Source organism: Dermacentor albipictus, chromosome 9 (genome assembly GCF_038994185.2).
Source record: "Dermacentor albipictus isolate Rhodes 1998 colony chromosome 9, USDA_Dalb.pri_finalv2, whole genome shotgun sequence".
Lineage (NCBI taxonomy): Eukaryota > Metazoa > Arthropoda > Arachnida > Ixodida > Ixodidae > Dermacentor > Dermacentor albipictus.
The window spans coordinates 24,080,756-24,100,777 of record NC_091829.1 but is presented as its reverse complement, the minus strand read 5'-3'; the positions used below and the strand labels follow the sequence as shown (position 1 = coordinate 24,100,777).

Here is a 20,022-nt window from a genome sequence, read left to right as displayed (position 1 = left end):
TTAATGGAAATTAAAGTGGATGAAAAAACAACTTGCCGCAGGTGGGAACCGAACCCACAATCTTCGCATTTCGCGTGCGATGCTCTACCACTTGAGCTACCACGGCGCTGTTTTCCCATCCACTTTCTTGGGTATTTATGTGTCCTAGTAGAACCCTGGGAGTTTGTTGGCTTCTTATGATATGACTAATAAAATCGGGACCCCCGGTTAACCCCCTTTCTTCTCGTTTATCTATCTATCTATCTATCTATCTATCTATCTATCTATCTATCTATCTATCTATCTATCTATCTATCTATCTATCTATCTATCTATCTATCTATCTATCTATCTATCTATCTATCTATCTATCTATCTATCTATCTATCTATCTATCTATCTATCTATCTATCTATCTATCTATCTATCTATCTATCTATCTATCTATATATATATATATTGTAAGAGAGCAAGAATACAAGACGTTTTGCATGCGAACCGCATTTTACGGGCGAACTATGCATATTCGTATTCGAGAAGGAAAGATTCGATATTTTGGGACATCGAAGGGCCTATTAATAAAGTCGCTGTTAGTGTTCTCTGTATATATATATATATATATATATATATATATATATATATATATATATATATGATGAATAAATTATCGCAAATTATCAGAGCTTAGGAAGCAACAAAGGCATTCGTAGAAATGCACAAACAAAATGGGTAATGCACGCTTTCTTTTTCGGTTTAGGGGCAGAAGCCAACATGACAACCTGTGATTTCTAGTGCTATCTGTGTGACTTAGTGTTTTTGGCAGCCTGGTCATGTAGCAGCTTCACCTAGTACGCAATAAACAATAATGTATTCCTTACAACAGGTAATTCTACTTATGTTACACACACAAATCGGTCACCTGATGTTCCAGTATTCTTTTTCTTTTATATTTTACAACGTCTAAGAGTTTTTCGGCGTCCATCCCATTATTGTTTTGGATCACTGGTCATGCGGCAGCCACACAATCTTGAAAAACTTGTTTTCAACCAGGCTACAAGCATGCTGCGAAGCTATTCGTGTAATTCTCTTAAGGGCAATATATCCCCTTGAGTTAAAAATTCAGCTTTTGTCACCGGCACTTAACGGCCTTCATTACACTTGTTAGTACAAGCGTGGTATCTAACTATACCGAAATAATTATTCTTCTTGTAAGTATATGCGTCTGCGTTTGCGTATGGGATATTCAAATCGATGTTCGATACTTATTCGTATTCGAAAAAGTTTATACTAGCTAGCCTTCGTGATATAGTGAAATTAAATAGTGCGACATTATAAACTATTGTTATAGCCTTTGGGGATTCAATGCATCAAATTGTCTTTTGATTAAAAACATTTACGGAAAACAGTACATACGTTTCGCAAATTCGATCGCGCGTTGCGCGAAGCTGGTGTCATCCTCAGAAGTCTTTCAAAGCAAATAAGCCCTGCAGTCTCACCGTCTACATATAATAAATTATTAGATTATGCATTGAGATATCTCGTGTAAGTAACGTCTACCTATTCCTTCAGTCTAGCTCTAAGGCTAGAATTGTGTTTTCTTTCCCCGGCAATCAAAAACAATCTTGCCATTCGTCGCGTGAACGCCTGGTATATAAGTGTAACGTAAATATTGTTACAGCTCTTCATGCGCACAATATGAAATAACTTATCTGTTACGTTCCTACAGCCTTAGTGAAGTCGCTTCGTAGCCACCCATTTCGGAAAACCATCATTCTTTCATCAACGCAATAATCTAAACTATTTAACGTTGATTTGCATACACGAAGAACAGCACAGAAACAGCGATACGGTAAAAACAGTGTCACCAGGGCATTGAGAAAGCGCGAATGTAAGAGTGCAGCATTGTCTCACGAGGCAGAGGTTGCGTTATGTGCTATTGTGCATGGTGTAGTGAAGAAAATGCATCCGCCATTGCAGGGTAGCAAACCGGAAGATCATCTGGCTGACCTCCTTGTCTATTCTCCCCTTGCCTTCCCGTTCTTTCTGCATCGAGGTGAATTAACTTTCAGGAAGGCGGCAGCACGAAGTGGAACACAAGAAGGGACACCGTCAATTTGCTGCACCGTACATCATGCTCTATGTCAGAGCAAAGAAAAGAAAGGGAGGAAATAGGAATTCACACATAGGCTACGAACAGAAAGGTTCAAACTCCTCAGAGTAGAAAAAACGAATTCTATTAGGCGGCAACTACGCTAACCACGACTTAACATTTGAGGAATGCTGCGTTTGTAGGGCAAATTTTGGTAAAAGAGATGATTAATATACTCTCTATTGTTTTCGATACTATAAAATCCACATTGAAGAGTAACTGCTCTACCTCCCTCTTACACTTAAGCTCTATCGATTGACCATGCACTAAGTCTCACTTTTCAGATGCTGGTGTATGTTGACAAAATGAAAGACGTCTTTCGGAAAGAACTTGAAAACAACAAATGGATGGATGAAGTCACTAAATCCACCGCGAAAGAAAAGGTATGAAAACAAAACACCAACGAGGAATGTGTCTTCTAATTCATGCTTTGATACTACTTAAACTGCGACCTCATGCGCGAGACCAACTACGAAAAGCCCGTTACCTTATACTTACCCTTCCTCCTACGTGTGGTTAGCTTTGGAATGACGCGAAAATTCTCCACTTTAAACCTCTACTTCTTTTCTTTATCGGTACGAAACGACAATATTTACACTCGGAAATTTAAGAATTGTCAGTTTCGCCCCAAATAAGTGCGACAGCAGCGTTTAGCAATTTACAATAGAGAACAGCAATTTACAATAGGTAGCGAGGCACTAGAAGTGGTAAAAGAATACATCTACTTAGGGTAGGTAGTGACAGCGGATCCGGATCATGGCATCAAAATAATCTGAAGCATAAGAATGGGCTGGGGTGCCTTTGGCAGGCATTCTCAGATCATGAACAGCAGGTTTATATTAGTCCTCAAGAGAAAAGTGTATAATAGCTTTGTCTTACCAGTAGTCACCTACGGGGCAGAAACCTGGAGGCTTACGAAAAGGGTTCTATTCAAATTGAGGACGACGCAAGGAGCTATGGAAAGAAGAATGATACGTGTAACGTTAAGGGATAAGAAAAGAGCAGATCGGGTGAGGGAGCAAACGCGAGTTAATGACATCTTAGTTGAAATCAAGAGTGAGTGAGTGAGTGAGTGAGTGAGTGAGTGAGTGAGTGAGTGAGTGAGTGAGTGAGTGAGTGAGTGAGTGAGTGAGTGAGTGAGTGAGTGAGTGAGCGAGTGAGTGAGTGAGTGAAAAACTTTATCAGCTCTAGATTCGCTGGTCTTCTGCGGTCTTCAGATGGAATCGTCCATCTTCTAGCACAACGGTCGGTTGCCCTTAGCACAACTGGCAGCAGCATCCAGCGGAGTTGAACTGAAGAAAAACAAATGGGCACGGGCAGCACATGTAATGAGGAGGGATGATAACTGATGATCATTAAGGGTTACGGACTGGATTCCAAGGGAAGGGAAGCGTAGCAGGAGGCGGCAGAAAGTTAGGTGAGCGGATGAGATAAAGAAGTTTGCAGGGACTACATGGCCACAATTCGTACATGACCGGGGTTGTTGTAGAAGTATGGGAGAGGCATTTGTCCTGCAGTGGGCGTAACCAGGCCGATGATAATGATGATGACGAAAGACCTCGTAGTGTTCTAACAATACGAGAACGCAGCATGTTGGGCTGATAGAGTACACGAGACAACTGCAACAGTAGCGTTACAGGCAAATGTCGACGCGGCTTGAGATGACACCGACAAAAAAGAGCCGTGTTTCGATAATTTTAGCGTGACCTTTAGGGTCTGCTTAAATCAGACCAGTGCGAAGGTGCACCTCAGGAGTATATGCACCACGTCGAGGTAAGCACGGAGCTGCTAGGCATGAACGAAAACGTGTTCTCGCAGAAAACCACCGCTGCGCAAGCTAGAACACTGCCTTGACTGAGCTGCTGACCCACTTGCACGCAACGGGATGGTGTGCTAAATCGGCCTCGCCGTTTTCGCAGTAAAGCGCACTGCACGTCCTTGGAGACATTCTAACCTTTCACGAGTGGCCCGCGCCGGCGGCCTCAATCCCTGGACAATACGAACAGTGGCGGGGGCACAAGGAATGCACTTCGTGTGTCCGTTTTACTGCTACCCCCAAAAGCTTTCCGAGTTCTCTTTGCGGCATCGCATTGTCATTTTTTTTTCAGCTGGACAAAATGGCCCTGAAGATTGGATATCCGGAAGAAATAATGAACACGTCTTATCTTGAGGAAAGATACAAATACGTAAGTATACCACCAGCCACAAGCAGCTGCTTGTTTCCCCCTTGTCAGGTGTGCACCGGCTGCAAGAAAGTACCGCAAGAACAGTTAAAAATTGGCTGTAGTCTGAAATAATATAAGGTTTCAAATTCAGAGCCGAGTTTTCCTAATTATGTGGCTCATCATAACGATGAATAAACCAGATTATGTCTTCAGCAGATATAACTCATAGAAAAGAAACAACTTCACCGACGATTACGATACTTCATACTGCTAAATTTCAGCGCAGCTTCTTGACTCTTTTCATTTCTTGGTATCTTAGCTGGCGCGGGTAATCTGCCTCACGCGGCACGTTGCAAACGGAGTGAAGTGTGGCGCGACTGCCTAACTAATGTGGAGATCGCGAGATGCAGCGCGTGGGTGACGCAGCGGCGGGATTCGCAGGAGCCGCCGCAGACAGACCCTCCCAGACGACTCGCGCTACCCTGGCGCCATCTCGTTGCCATCGTTGTCGCACTACGCTTTTATTCTCGCGCTTTCGCCATACCCTTCCCTTCGGCTTTCCTCCTCGCGTCGTTCATCCCCCGCTGAGCTGTGCGTTAGCTCTCTCATCCTTCGCTGTGCTCGTTCACCGGTTACGTCGACTCCGACGCTCACTGCAGAAATAGGCGCCTAAGGGCTGCGTTCTTAAAAAAATTGTCCCATGCCGGTGACCAAACCTACTAGCGATGCTGCAGAATACATCGCTCCGCTAAGTGCGCTACACTCGCTATTAGCAGTTAATCTGGCATGTCAAATTCGCTGGTAAGTCGAAAGTGTCGGTTGCAGAAGACCCGTCTCCATTGTTTTAGAAGAGGATGGAGGAAAGTATCAGGCGAAAGTATTCAAATTTAGTCTAAAGTAGAAGCGTAACAGCCAAGGGCTGTACCTATAATGCTTTGAAAGCTTTTACGGCGGCAGAACGACCCGAATAAGAAAATACTTTCAAATCCGTGACGTCGCAGTGACATAAAGGTGCTGAATGTTTCTGTGCGAAATTTAATAAATATAGAGGTCTGGTGGTATTAATTTTTGTATGAGGAACCACCACCCGCGAAATAATGAAAATGGAGCTCTGAAATAATAACAAATTATTATAAACTAATTAGGCGCATTTATTTACTCTGCATTTAAGGTGAGACCAATTTAAAACTAAAACAAGCGCTGTTGTGATGTTGTGCTTCATATAAATTTAACATGGACAGATAACTGCAAACGTACAAATAATACGCGCATCGTAATGCTATCCGTATGAATATTGCGAGTGAACGTTTACTACCAGCACCTATTAAAAAAAAACTAAAATTTGTAGCCCAGATACAGCGAACGCGTTGCTAAACAAACATCGCCATTTACCATCTATTGCACTGGAATGACTAATAGTTCACCGGCCTAAGTTAAATAGCACCGTTATCACTGCAACATGCAAGAACACCTAGAAACACTGAGGTAGTGTACGCTAGGAGGAAAGAAACCATTCAATGAAATGGTGTACGGCGATGTCGACAGTCTCATGCAGGCGTTAGCGATACAAAAAAAAATCATTTTATGGGTTTTTATTAGGAGACCGCAGATCAACGTTATGTGCATGCGGAAACATTGGCGTTGGGTTTACTATCAAGGTGCTTTTAGAATCCTCATACCAGGCTAAAATTCTTTTTTACAGGTTCCTGCATTGAATACTTCCAGTCATTTTGTAGAAATGTGGAGATATATCGTGGAGAACAATGACCGGAAGCAGCTTGAAAAATTGCGCATACCGTTCGACAAAAATAGGTAAAAAAGACAAGAAGCTTCGCACGTGTTAGCATGACTGACCTCCTGTGATATGGAATACAAGCGAGAACTCAGCAAAGGAAAATGTGTGCTCAAGAAAATTGAAGGACGCGGATAACAAATTATCATTTTAATGATGTCTTCAAGCGTCACAATTTAAATTGGACGCGCAGAAATGTTAGGTAGACTCGTTGTGTGACGAAAACGAAAATTGGTACCAGTTTCGTCAGTAAACGTTAAAATCAACGAGTCACGACGTTCACTCCCAAAATCATAAGTCAGCAATGTTCAAATTGTTAAAGCGCCAATAAATCAGCGATGGGCGAAATGGAAGAGCCGCTAATTTAGCAGTGTAAACTGCATTACACTCATTGTTGTTACACACACACACACACACACACACACACACACACACACACACACACACACACACACACACACACACACGCACACACACACACACACACACACACACACACACACACACACACACACACACACATTATATATATATATAAATAAATATATAAACGTTGTTTCAGTCATCACTTGCAAGCAGTATCTAGCAATAACGGGGCTTTCCGGTTGATAAGTTCTTTTTATTTCGATGTGACTGAGCATTAGAAGGCTTACTAACAGACCTTTCTTGCTCCTCTTAATTGCAGCTGGATAGTTGGCTCTGCAGTTGTGAATGCATTTTACAATCCGAGTACCAACGACATATGTAAGCGTCACCACTTTCTGTTTTCCCTTATTAGACAATCTTCTCACACAAAAAATAAAGGCAAAAAAGGGAATTTTGTTCCATTTCCGAAACTACCGATTCGGTAGCAACTAGAGTGCGGTTGTTGCTTAGCCTGTTTGATTCGTCTTGTTTCATTTCGGAGACCGGCGTTCTTCCCATCTGAATGCAAAAAAAAGAAAAAAAAGATTTTGCGATTATCGCTGCTCCGTTTTTACTCAACCTTTCACAGAATGATGACAAATTATAGTCAGAGCAGTTAAATATAACACTTGGCGCTTATGATTGGCTATTATTAAAAGAAACGGCCCGAACTTCTCGTCTTAGCCCATATAGGAGGTTACGTCACACCAAGAAGCGAATGCGAAAATCCGCATCGTGAAGGTCATGCTTTACTCTACTGCAGACAAAGGAAGAAACTAGGTACCATCATGGACACTGCGGGGAAAGACAATTCGGTTATACACACACACACATATCTTATATATATATATATATATATATATATATATATATATATATATATATATATATATATATATATATATATATATATATATATATATATATATATATATATATATATATATATATATATATATATATATATATATATATATATATATATATATATAGGCCTGCTACAAGACGGATAAGCTCTATCCTATCATGGTTCTTTGGTCTCCTATTTAGATACTTTGATAAGGAAGGTTGCCCGGGAATAAACGTCTCAGTAACGTCAGCTGAGTTACATTTCATGTTTACTCTCTGTAGATTACAGTTATCACGATGACGACAAGGAGGTCACTTTGAGCTTTTCTGCCAAAGGCAGTTGTAATGCAGCGTTCCAGTCGAAGAAATGACACGCAGGAAATCAGAAGGGTATACAGGCTAGAACAGTGGTCTACCGCAAGAAACAATGCTTTAAATTTTGAGTTTTAGGGTGAAATGTGTGGACTTCGGCAGTTAAATCGGCATGTGCCCTATAATTTCAGCTGATCATGGGCGCTTGTATATAATCAGACGAGAATCTAAAACAGCGATGCACTATCGGGTTCACGAACCCTTGCCTTAGAAATGTATATCCATTTGATTTAGGCCGCTTACTGCACGTGAAAAGTAACGAATAATGCTTTCTACAGATTTTCCATCAGGAATCCTGCAAGGACTTTTCTATCAACACGGTCTTCCAAAGTAAGCCTATTTCTCTGCGTGCTTTTTTCTCAGTTATTGTTCGCAAAAGCGTTGCATAAACAACATGCAGATGAGATGTAGTATCATTCATCGCTCGTTTTCCATGTTGCTCGTGACCAAGTGTTCAGCTCCGTACATTTTGTACGTAGAACATCTAAACCACTTATGGGTTAGCGCACTGTCTGATCAGTGTACTCTTATCTAATACATTGCCGGGATTACCAGTGTCTTTCAGTAAGTGGGGCTGAATGTTAGTAAAGACCGAAAAAAATAATATTTACAAGCGCGAAAGTGTATCTACTAAAGTTGCGGTGCTACCTCACATCATAATTTCTGAAAGTTGGCCTTTGATTAGGAATAATCTCGAAATTTTTTCTTGCGCAGCAAAACCTCGGTTTTAGTTACATAATGGTTGAAAAAGTTGCTCCGGGGTTGTGGCACAAAGAAACAAAGGGGAATAAAATCTGGGAGCCGAATAGCTGCAGAGAAGCAAAGTTAACCAGCGGTCTATCTTTCTTTCGGTGCTACGAGGGGATCAACTTTAATAAAAAGATTCATGTGAGAATACCACAGTTGTCAATCAACTAACTAGGAAGCGGCCTTATTTAGGTGTGCACACGTATAGCATATTTAAAAGGTTTCCAAAAAACGTGGGGTTTAGCGTCCTTAAATTTCGCAGTGGTTTATGAGGGACAGGTAGCCATGGACACCCCGATTTCAATTCAATCCGTTGATATTCTTTGCCGCGGACCTAAGGGGATTGTTTTTGCCTTTTAAATTTTTAGGAACGCGCCCACCGTGAGTGGCAATCGAACCATCGAGTAAGCGACATGTTGGGTCCTGAGGCAACAAATGGCCCGGCGCCGACGGAGCCATCTGTTTAAATGGAGGGAACTAGCCAAGGAAAAGCGTCTACATAAGCATGTTTTGCAATTGTAACCGAGAAAATATACTTCTTGTATTTCGTCGGAGGTTCAGCAACGATTACAGTTTTCGTATTCTTCTAAAAATTTTCTCGAGGTACATATAACCGCTATGGGTTTACTTGAAGCGAAGTCTGGCTTAACGCTCGTTGGCTTAGTGCGCATCAACGTTCTTTCCCGACATGGCGCGGCCGCCAGTTCTTTTTTTAGAGTACGCAGTGACGGGATGCTACATTCGAGACCTATTTCTTAACAAGAGCTGCTAGGAAGCGAGAAGAAATGTTTCCGAAGAATATGTGTACGTACAAGCCTACTTGCACACATCGATGACGTTAAACTTTTATAAAGCCCAAACCCACACACATATTATTCATGCATATAGAGGGCGGTGGGGAATTCAACCAGGGGCAACCTGATTGCTTGGACTACTCATACTAAAACAAAAACTGCCTATATCAACTTTCTTTTCACGGCCTTTACTGACACTGCGGATCCATCCGCTACCCTCGTTGTGGTTAGCAGCAAACATATATTTAAAATTACTGCGCAACACTGCAGTCTTTATTATATAATTGCGGCATAGGTTTTTAAGAACCGTAATTCTCATTTCTTTCCGCCAACTTATTGAATCGAACTCTCTGCGTCGATGAGAGGTATGGATGAGAGGATGGTATGGTTAAAAATGATTTTGTCCTGCAAACTCAAAAGTGCAGGTACGAAGAATGTACCACAGCATGTTACATTCTTCATTTATCATCATCATAGTGAACCAAAATGCTTTTGACATGTGGTACTTCTTTTTATGGCAGTTCCGTAAACTATGGAAGCATCGGGGCTATAGTTGGACATGAAATTACACACGGCTTTGACGACACAGGTAGGTGTATACAACACATCACGTCCGCGGGTGCGTTTTTAGCACCCGTTGTAATTTAAAGGTTTACGCACCATGGTGGAAGTGAATTTAAATTTAGTTTTATATTAATTCGTATTAATACGTGTTACATGACTAATAATGAACCTTCGCTGGCACTATTAATTAAATGCCCCAATATGTTTAATTTAAAGAATAACTTCAAATCCAGATCGCGGTAACTAACCTATAATTACTCAACACAACGGTTGTTGCCACATTTCCGAGCAACACATCAGACTTTAAGGAGCTTCACTTGTTTTAGAGCTAGCTCAGGCTCCACCACACACTGCATTAATCGACCATCTTTCACAGCATTTTAATGCGTAAGCATTCTTTGGCGACTACCCCAGTCCATCACGCGAAAGGCACAATGCCTTCTATCTGCACAAAATTGCCTAATTTGCGCAGTTAATACATTCATTCTTTATCATAGTGTAAATGTAGATAACTGGTAGCTTTACAAGTGATAAGGAGCAATTGAAACTGTTATAGCTGCAGTATTCTTCTTATCATTTCTCAGACGAAGTCGACAGCTACACGTGCCATCTGGTTGCCTATCTTATGTTTTCTTACTTTGTTTCCCTTTCCCTGTAACAAAAAAAACATTGATCACAGAGAATACCCATATAATCAGATTTATGCATCCCCATAGGCATACATAGGACTCCATAGAAAATCCACGGGGAAGCCTACAGTAGGGATGGGCCAACATAGAACTTATGATGGGCTAGCTTAAGTTTGGGTGTGGGCCAGCCTAAATTTCGGTGTGGGCCGACTTGAATTTGGGGGTGGGCCAATTCGAAATTTTGGTATGTGTCAAGTTGAAATTTGCGGGTGGACCAACTGGAACTTGGGGGTATTCTTACGCATACTTAGACAACTCAAGTGAAGTTTCTGCATAATTTTTCGTCTAACGCTGTGAGAGTAGCGCTTTTTTAGCACAAGCACTGTGAGTGTAATGGAAATGTATGCTTAACCTTATCAGCTGCAGGGTAATGTGCTGAACGTTTGCTTTTCGTAATTGCTTCAAGGCAGTCAGTATGATGCCGACGGGAAGTTGAAGCAATGGTGGAGCACTGGAACGCGCTCAAAGTTTGAAAAAAAGGCTAACTGCTTTGTACAACAATATGGAAGCATTACAGACAAAACGGCCAATATGACGGTGAGTTCTCCTGGTTTTTTATGGTCTGAACAACGGCAGCGTCAAATCCGAAAGGCAATATTGTTTACCTTTCGTCCACCGCTGTATTCAGCATAAGAGCTTCGGAGAGCTCTGCAGCTTAGACGTACATTCGGAGAGGCACAAATGAATGAATGACTGAACGAACTAACAAAGGAACGAACTTATTAATTAATTAACGGTTGTTTCTAAGTAGAGAAATCAGGCTTTCGGAGCAAAATGAGCACCACACGCCTTGACATAGCTCCGGCCCTGGTACAGTTCGGCGGTCAGTGCACACAAATTAGCAACCAGCACAAGAGCAACTGAATAGCAACCATTCGCAATAAACCTGCAAGAAACATAAGCTAAATGATGCACTACAGCTCCTAACGACTTCATAAAATAATGTGCAAAAATGTGTGCGTTGACGCCATAATGGCATTTATACTCAATTAAGCATAACTATTTAAGGATAGAGCTATTTGAAATGGCAGAAACTTGTCACCGTACTATGTGGTGCACAATCGTAGAAACCAGGGGTTCTGATTTTGGTTGCATTGCTTAATAAGCCGTCGTTCTAAATTAACTCAGCTTATACAACTAGTGGCTGTTCCTGGTTTTTATGGCTAAGCCACATCTCTGAGAAAAACCAGAAGAGTAAGTAGATTTCACCTTCTATATTCGAGAACTACAAACAAAGTGAGACGTACGTGTGGGTAGAGTAGCAAATATTTGCGATGACCCGAATGGCAGGTTATTCGGGTAATAACATGTAGGATATTGTATGAGATCTCTGTTTCGGTGAGTTGTCGAGGGTTAATATTGCCGCAGCCAAAATAAAAGCAAGCATACAGAACGCATACTTTATATTTTACAACGCTGTGGGCTTCTCCTCAAGAATCTTGTCGGTGTTCGTGCTTCCTGGTGCCGACGGGAAGCGAAGAGGATTTGTATAAACGAAAGCGTCATGTCAACCCAAAGTGTAATATCAATTCAAATTCAGGATTAAGCCTTTGAGACAATTCTTATGGCAGTTACCTGTAAAAGTAAAACTAATTAAGCGTCAGCACGTGCCTTGTTGAAATAGTTCTTCGGTAGAAATGTTTCCGAAAATTGCATCAAGAGTTCCAGCCAAACAGATTTTATACTATTCCTCTGATACTTCAGGTGGAAGTTTTACCGTAGACGTGGATTTTTTTTGAGGTCTTCTGCGGAAATTTGATTCACGCGAACTACCTCCTCGTCCAACATGCAGCACTATTTTGTAGTGCCCCGGCAGAAGTTCCGAATGTCGGCTTTGTTCTCCATTGATGTACGCAATGAATCAACAGATGCTACTTAAATGTACTCCGCGCAACAAACATATTCTCCAAGCGCCGCAGTCTTCTTCTTTTTCCTTTCTTCCGTTTTAAAGCGAATAGCTTTATTTTGTCCTTTCGCTTATTTCGTACTCCAATGGGCGCGTTCATCGCCGAACGCCAACTGACTATTTCTCACGAATTCTCAACTGATTATTTCACTCGAAGCTCTTCCTGCACTCATCTTAGTAGCGTGCCTCGGTAGTACCGCGTCCCTCCATTCAGGGTGGTGACGCGCCGGGCGTTGCAGCCACTGTGGTACAACCGCCGCATACGCGGGTCTTTGGGGTCAATTTCAAAGCTATAGCATTAAGGCCCCCATGTCGCAGAAAGTCTCGTGTTGGCATGCATTGTCCGTTAGAGAAATATCATACGAATTTCCACATCTAGAACCGCGCAGGCCCTCCACGTGGGACAGAGTCGTTACTGAAATAATTGCATTTCTTAAAGTAAAATGCAACAGAAAATTCATAAAGTACAACTTACGCGCAAACTGCAGACATGATAGCGTTGGATTGTAATTTCAATATACGAGTAAATACATTTCTGGTACATCGAAACTCAATCACAAGCTCTTTTTGCAGACGCTGTTTGAGGTCTATATTAGTAGGAGCGCCAGCTTGACTGAGCCAGTGTAAGCAAATGCGAAGTTGCATCGTAAAAAAACGATACAAGAGGTTTCACACCACATTCAGCTGGTCACAGCAAACAGTTGTGGTAGCGAAACATCGCGCTCAAGGACGTCCTTTGGTGGTGGTGGTGGTGGTGGTGGTGATAAATTTTATTGAAAGGGGGAAGGGTAAAGAGGGACGTGGCTGAGCGTTAGGGCTCAAGTAAGGCCCTGGGCCTGCTTAGCCTTTTCCGCCCAGTCCACCAGTTCCAATTGTCGGTCGACGTCCCCGGAACTGAGCCAGGCTGTCCAGTCAGTCTCGCTGCTGACGGGGGGATGAGAGAACGGGAGCGAGGTGCATTCCCACATTATGTGTGTGAGTGTTCCTGTTTCTGAACAGAGCCTACACTTGTCGCTTTCCCTGCCCCCTGTGATTTTGTTAATGTATTTTGGGTGTGGGTATGTATTTGTCTGAAGTCGCCGAAACGCGACCGCTTGCGTTTTGTCGAGTTGCTTGGCCGGTGGTGGGAGCGCACGACGCCTCAAGCGATACCAATGGGCTATTTCATAATAAGTCTCGCAGGGCTCCTCGTGTGTCTCCTCCTCATTCACGCCGTCCGCATCCGCGGACGAGGCTCGGCGCACGAGATCTCGAGCCAAACTGTGAGCCGACGCGTTGCCGGGCACAGCCGCGTGAGCGGGGGTCCACACGAGGGTTTTCAAGCCGCTTAGGGGGCGTCGTGTGAGGACATGGTACGCCTGTTTGCAAATTCTACCACGGACGAAATTGCCGATGGCCTGCTTGCTGTCGCTGATGACGGTATTTGCGTCCGCATGCATGGCCATGGCAATCGCGGTTTCCTCCGCTTCCACCACTCGGCCAGCCGTGATTGTTGTATGTTCTAGCAGTCCTCCGTTGTGATCAGCTACCACCGCAGTCATGAGGTCGCCGCGAGGGTGTCTGGCTGCGTCTGTGTAGACCACTCCATCTTGCGAGCCATAGCGTCGCCAAATGGCTTCACTACGGGCCTGCCGACGGCCCTGATGGAACTCGGGGTCCATGTTGCGGGGTAGAGGTGGGGCATAAATATGCCCCCTCACCTTTCGCGGAATCGTAACGTACTCTGTAATTTCGGGGATAGCCTCGAGACTGAGCTTCCGGAGGACTGTGCGGCCAGCCGGGGTTAGCGAGAGACGACGGACTTGGGCTGTGTGGTTAGCGTCCAAGAGCTCCTCGATCGTGTTATGCATGCCTAAGGCCTCTAGCCTTGCGGTGGCCGCGTGGTCCGGAAGGCCCAAGGCTGCCTTTGTGCTTCGTCGGATCATGGTGTTTAATTTGGCTAAATCTGTGACTTGATCTTGGTCTTGACTTGATCTTGACTTGACTTGGTCTTGATCGTGCTGGTGAACGAGCAGATGTCTTGCTCGGAAAACCTCTTGAATACACTCTCAGAATAGGAAACAAATTGTAGGACTTCATGACTCACATAGAAGAAGTTGTTGCTTTAATAAGTATACTCCTTCGTATTTTACGAGTGTGTGCAAATCAGACTCTTTCGCGGCAATAAACGTTTAATTGCAGGTAGAGCTCAACTCTACAGCATCTAAGAGCGACCGTACTAAAAATCCTACCAAATGGGCAACAATGTCACTTTCAACCAGAGATAGAGGTTCCATTTTTGCAATGTCGTGGTTCTCGAAATGCTAAGCTTCTTTTTGAACTTATCTAACTTCTGCCATCGGAAAACCTACCTAAACGGCATCGTCATCAATACTATAGTTTGTATTCTTTAGTACTTTAAGGAACTTGCTCACATACACAATTTTTGATGTACTTTTCAAATTGTACGAGTTTGGCACAGGGGATACCATTCTTGAGATAGAAAATGGGTTCTCAAGGCAATCTTGAGCCAACCTACCTGTCAGAAAAAAAAAAACTTACAGCTGCGTTCGTTTAACAGGATAGCATGCAGCTGCAATGGAACTGTTCTCAACATTACTGCACCTATTTGGTATGGTTTCTACAACTTTTTAACCTCAATACCCAAGTCTTTGATCAGTTTGTTTGAGATGAAGAGTAGAGAGAGCTCCATCATAATTGCTCCTGTTGACGAAACTCAGGGCAGCCACAAGGTGGCGAGAGGTCATGAGAGTGTACGACCGCAATACGAACTGAAAAAAAAACAAGCAGTTATTTTAGCCTAAACTCGCGGCTTCCCGAACTTCATGAAGTAGATTATAGCTGCTGGGGCTTCATGGAAAAATTGTACAGCAATTCCAATCTTCAGCTTTGTCAAGTGACCGCTGGAGATTTGAATGACGTTTATACTAGGAGCTACTCGAAGCTGTTCGGTGTCTAATTTCAAGACAGTTTCTATGTGCTCTACTGATATTACATTAGTTAGCACACCTAATTTAGACGCAATATGATCATTCAAATGATAGAGATCCTTCCGCACAAGATGAGCTCTTATATTCTTCAACACGTGTGCAGCGTCGGGCATGAAGAACGAGAGCTCGTCATTGATGTAAGGATGGCGTACGATGTAAGGATGAGGAACAGAGCTGCGGGTGCTGGACAAGTTCCAACTTCTCCACATGGCCCGGTGGAGCTGTCCATGTCAAAAGTGAATCACTGCCATGCAACAAGATGACAGCGCAAAGCCTGAGAAAATGACAAGCAAAGTCCTTCAGTTTGTCACAGTTGACGAAAGTGCTTGCGTAGTGGTATGCGAAGGCCTGCCCAGATAGTATTCCTCTCCCAGCCATAAACACAAGTGGGAGATTAGCAGGCTGGTCAATTTCAGGTAGTGTTGTAGTATCGAGAAAAGAAGCGCAGCCGCGGTCCAAATCAATAACCTTTCGTATTTCCATTTCGTCCATGAAAAGCACTGTATTCGTTTCAATCTCTGCCATCACTGAAACCTTTTTCTTCATCACATCGAATACTTCCGTGAGTACACCCGGCTTGAAGTAGAACCGCTGAAGGTGCCTGCACAGTGTCCTTCTTGGTGTAAGATGGTTTGCTTATTTGATTGGTGCCCACTGGAGGCACAAGCAGACTTCAACTCAAGCGCTTTCTTAAGTGTGGCAGCGCTTCACAACGAACACTCTCTGTTAGTCCTCTTCAATGCTACCTTTGAACATTATTTAAGAACTTCCAGTTCTCCGTTATGGCGGTATGGTACTGTTATGGCCACTTAAGTTCTTCGAGGATGAGCTCAGTTTTCTTCTTGCCTCTGCTAGACTTTGGCTCAGCTGCCCGTTTTTGCTCCTGACATCATGCAAGTCTTTCCGCAGTTCGCGAGCAGATAAAGAAATGTCATAGATGCCTTCCTGTGAATTCTAATAAACATAATTGAAACTGCCTGCTGCTTGACCGTTCCCCCCTAGTGGATTTGGGCCAGTATTTGGAAACAAGATACGGCCAAACTGCAGTCATGTTTGCTGCTGTCTATTTGGGACATTTCAGCATCACTTTCATCTGTCATACGAGCTGGGGAAAGCTCTGTTCATACATTGCCTTCACAGCGAGCAGCAAAAGATCGTTGCATAGAGCCCTTAATCAGCCTGGGATGGGCTGCACAGTAAAGTATAAAGTCAGAACTAGTGTAAAGCATACAAGAAGATGCATGGGTGAGCTGGTATTCTAGCTAGATCCTAAATACTCGGTAAAAATACACAGAACGCTACAATGAGAGACAGCTGATTTCAAGTAAACTGATATAGCGCAAACAATTTATAAGGAGAAAAAGCTAGAAGTCAGGGAACAGGTAAAATTGAAGTGAGGCGAGCTCAGGCCACAGATTGGAAGCTGTGTTGAACAGGGAATGGGTAACTTTTCTTTTAAATAACACCAGCAAAAAATGGTCATACAATCTAATCTCGCAGTTTGGAACAGAGAAGGTGCATGGACATCGATACTGTCTTGCTTACGTTTTGTATCGGCCTCAACACGTTCACACGCCTGCTGCACTCATATATACACAACAAACATAAATGCGATAAATGTGATAAACGCTATCTAATGGTTCGCATTTGCACACTGAGATGTGCGGACAGGCATTTTGGGGGGCGATGGTAAAAGAAAAACTCACGTTGTTTTATTGCCGGTTAAGAATTCCCCTAGTTAACAATTACAAATTATTTTCTGCTTGTTTCATACAACCAAAAAATTTAACTTCGAGTGATAGTGCCTTTAGACGCGCTTCGGTCGGTCAGGTAAGTTTAGAATGTGCCACGGTTACGTGGACTTGCGCGCACAAAGTGAAAAGACAGCCGGTACCCCTTAACTAATGACAACAAAGAATATCTTGTAGCGAGTGCGTCTTGCGATACAATAGGCATACCATAATGGTAGCGTGGAAAGATGGTGTTATCAATGAAGAATCACGCCAGGATATGCACCCAACCAGGTGTTATTTACATGCATACTTATGCTTAAAGTCAAACAGCGTAGGGACAGCTGTCCTGTTGACGAGTTGACGAACTGCTCGTCGTCAAACTGACGCTATATACATGAAAAAAAAATACTTTCACAGCTTAGATCGGAACTAATCGGTACATTTTTTTAGGTCTACCTTGTTAGAAATTTTAAATTGCTGCAAACAGCTAGCAGTTAAGGAACGGAAATTATGTCATCCACCAAATCCCATCAACTGTCTTCAACAGCTATCAGGGGTTATGAAGAAATTAAATTATTTCGAAATTGAAGGAGAAGACGCAGCCCACTTTGAAAAGAGACGCAAGGAACCAATTTTACGGACATGCTCAAGCTACTATATCTCCGCAGGTTGGTCCGCGTGCGTTAATTGTAAACATGACAGTGAACGGCCACCAAAACACTGACTATTACTAGTACAGGAAATATTTTGCGTGCTTATCAGATGTATGGCGTGTGAGACCATTTTGTTATTAGTCCAATATTGGTATGCGGCTCATAACATCACCAAATTTACGAAGGAATCACAGTGTTTCACTGCCGTTCAAGAGCAAGCTCAAAGGCGATATACGTACCAGGCGAAATCCATTCGCATCAGCACAATCGTCTATAAGACACACACCACCAGCAGGTACCACTAATAGTCAGAATGAAAACATGTTTTTGCTCCTTACCTCACAGACATCGGATGTGTTGGTCGCTTACCAGCAGTCTCACTTTACCTGGGCCTCGCCCTTTCTGCGCTGCGGATGTCACGGGAAGCGAAAGAATGCATCGTACTTTTTGCGTCAATTCGGTGAACAAAGTAACGTAAAAGCCTATAATTTTCTACTGCTGCTAAACACTTCATTGGCTTCTGGCTCATGTTCTTAAAATGTACGCCTCTTCCATGGGTAATTGACATATCAGTGAAATACTTGAAAAGATACTTGTGACTGCTTTGGCAGTTTCTAAGGTATCTGTCAGGACATTTCGCAGTGCCGCCACTTCTGCGGTAATCTAGTTCGGTTCCAAAATTGAACAGTTCTATTTTTCTGTATTATTCCTTCTCGCAACGGTCCTCAGCGCACCTCAACTGGGTCATTAATACCACTATTTTGTGATTACAGCTGGACGGGAAAAACACGCTGGGGGAAAATATCGCCGACAATGGCGGCTTGAGAATGGCTTTCAAAGTAAGTTGCTACACGCCCTTGCCCGCTCCCCTGTTCAGGTATTTTTGAATATGCCGAGTAATGCACTTGGGGTTAAGTGTTTGCACGCTCAGCGTTTCTAGTGCGCGACAGTCACTCGTCAATTATAAACTCCAATTGGTGGCCTTAAGAGAGCCAGAAATTTTTTAAAGTCAAATTTTACTTTCGCGCGTCCCTGCGCCTCTCTTTCTGACCGTGGCTATCTACTGCTGCTGCTGCCGTTCGTGCGTTCTCGCGGAATAGCTCACACTCGATGCTGACTTATTGGGATCCGCTCTTAAACAGGGTGGTGACAAATTGTCACCTAGCCTGTTTCGCTTAATCGGGCATGCTGAACATGTTTTTCATCCTAGCATTTTCATTCTCGCAAGGGCGAAGTACAAAAAAAAAAACAACATCGGCTGAGAAGACTGCTTATGCGTGGGAATTCAAAAGCATTATAATGTTTGCAGACCTCAGAACACCATGAACCCACTGATGTTACCCGCTCATGACGTGGCGCCACCCCCTCACCATTGGTGGCGCCGTGATGTCCCCAATGACGCACGCGTTAGGCCACACCTTTAGTCAGCCAGAACTATGGAGCCACAGTGACGTCGGGGAAGCGTTGTTATCTCGGCCCCCGGGGTTCGATTCCCACACAGAATAAAATTCAGTAATTTTTTTCTTTCAACGCCATTATTGACTTTTTTTTTCGGTAACCTCCGTGAGAAATTTGACGCCAATCGGACCATTACCGACGGGCTTTGCTCTTTGCGCGATAGAGCTTTTTTGGTGCCATCTTTCGACGCCGACGAATTTTCGCTTAGTGGGGCATATGATGCATTGGCATTAAAAACATTTTGTGCACTTTGATTTACGGCGGCATCAATGAACGCCATATTGTCAAAATTAATCAGGTGCCCTTCACTTAGTGCGTCATTTATAGCCCACTGTGTAGCTTCTGGTTAACATCCCCATCATTTCCCTTTCTTTCCTCCTCCACCGCTGGACATTAAGCCACACCACTTTTTTAGATACTTGCTTTCATTAAATTATTCTCGTAAAATTTAGATCAACGGAATTACTAAGTGTTGGCTTTCAGGACATCGAGTGTTAAGGCGGCAGGCAGCCACATTCTTTCTTCATTTGTTCTGAGGCATAAAATCTTGTAGAAGTGCAAATGTTGCCTGAATTACTTACTAAGCATAAAACAATTGACTAGACTAGATTATTGGGTTTTCCGTGCGAAATTCAGGATCCTATTATGAGGCACGCTGTAGTGGGGGATCAACTCCTGATGAATTTTGAACGCGTGCGCTTCTTTACCGCGTACCTAAACCTAAGTACGCCGGTGTTTTTGTATTCCGTTCCCATCGAAATGCGGCTGCCATGGCCA

General features: G+C 43.2%; 1 pseudogene; it reads left to right on the top strand.

Annotated features, from left to right (window-relative positions):
* The window catches only part of LOC135902003 (neprilysin-1-like), a 46,304-nt pseudogene that overhangs the window by 24,197 nt on the left and 2,085 nt on the right, over positions 1 to 20,022 (top strand).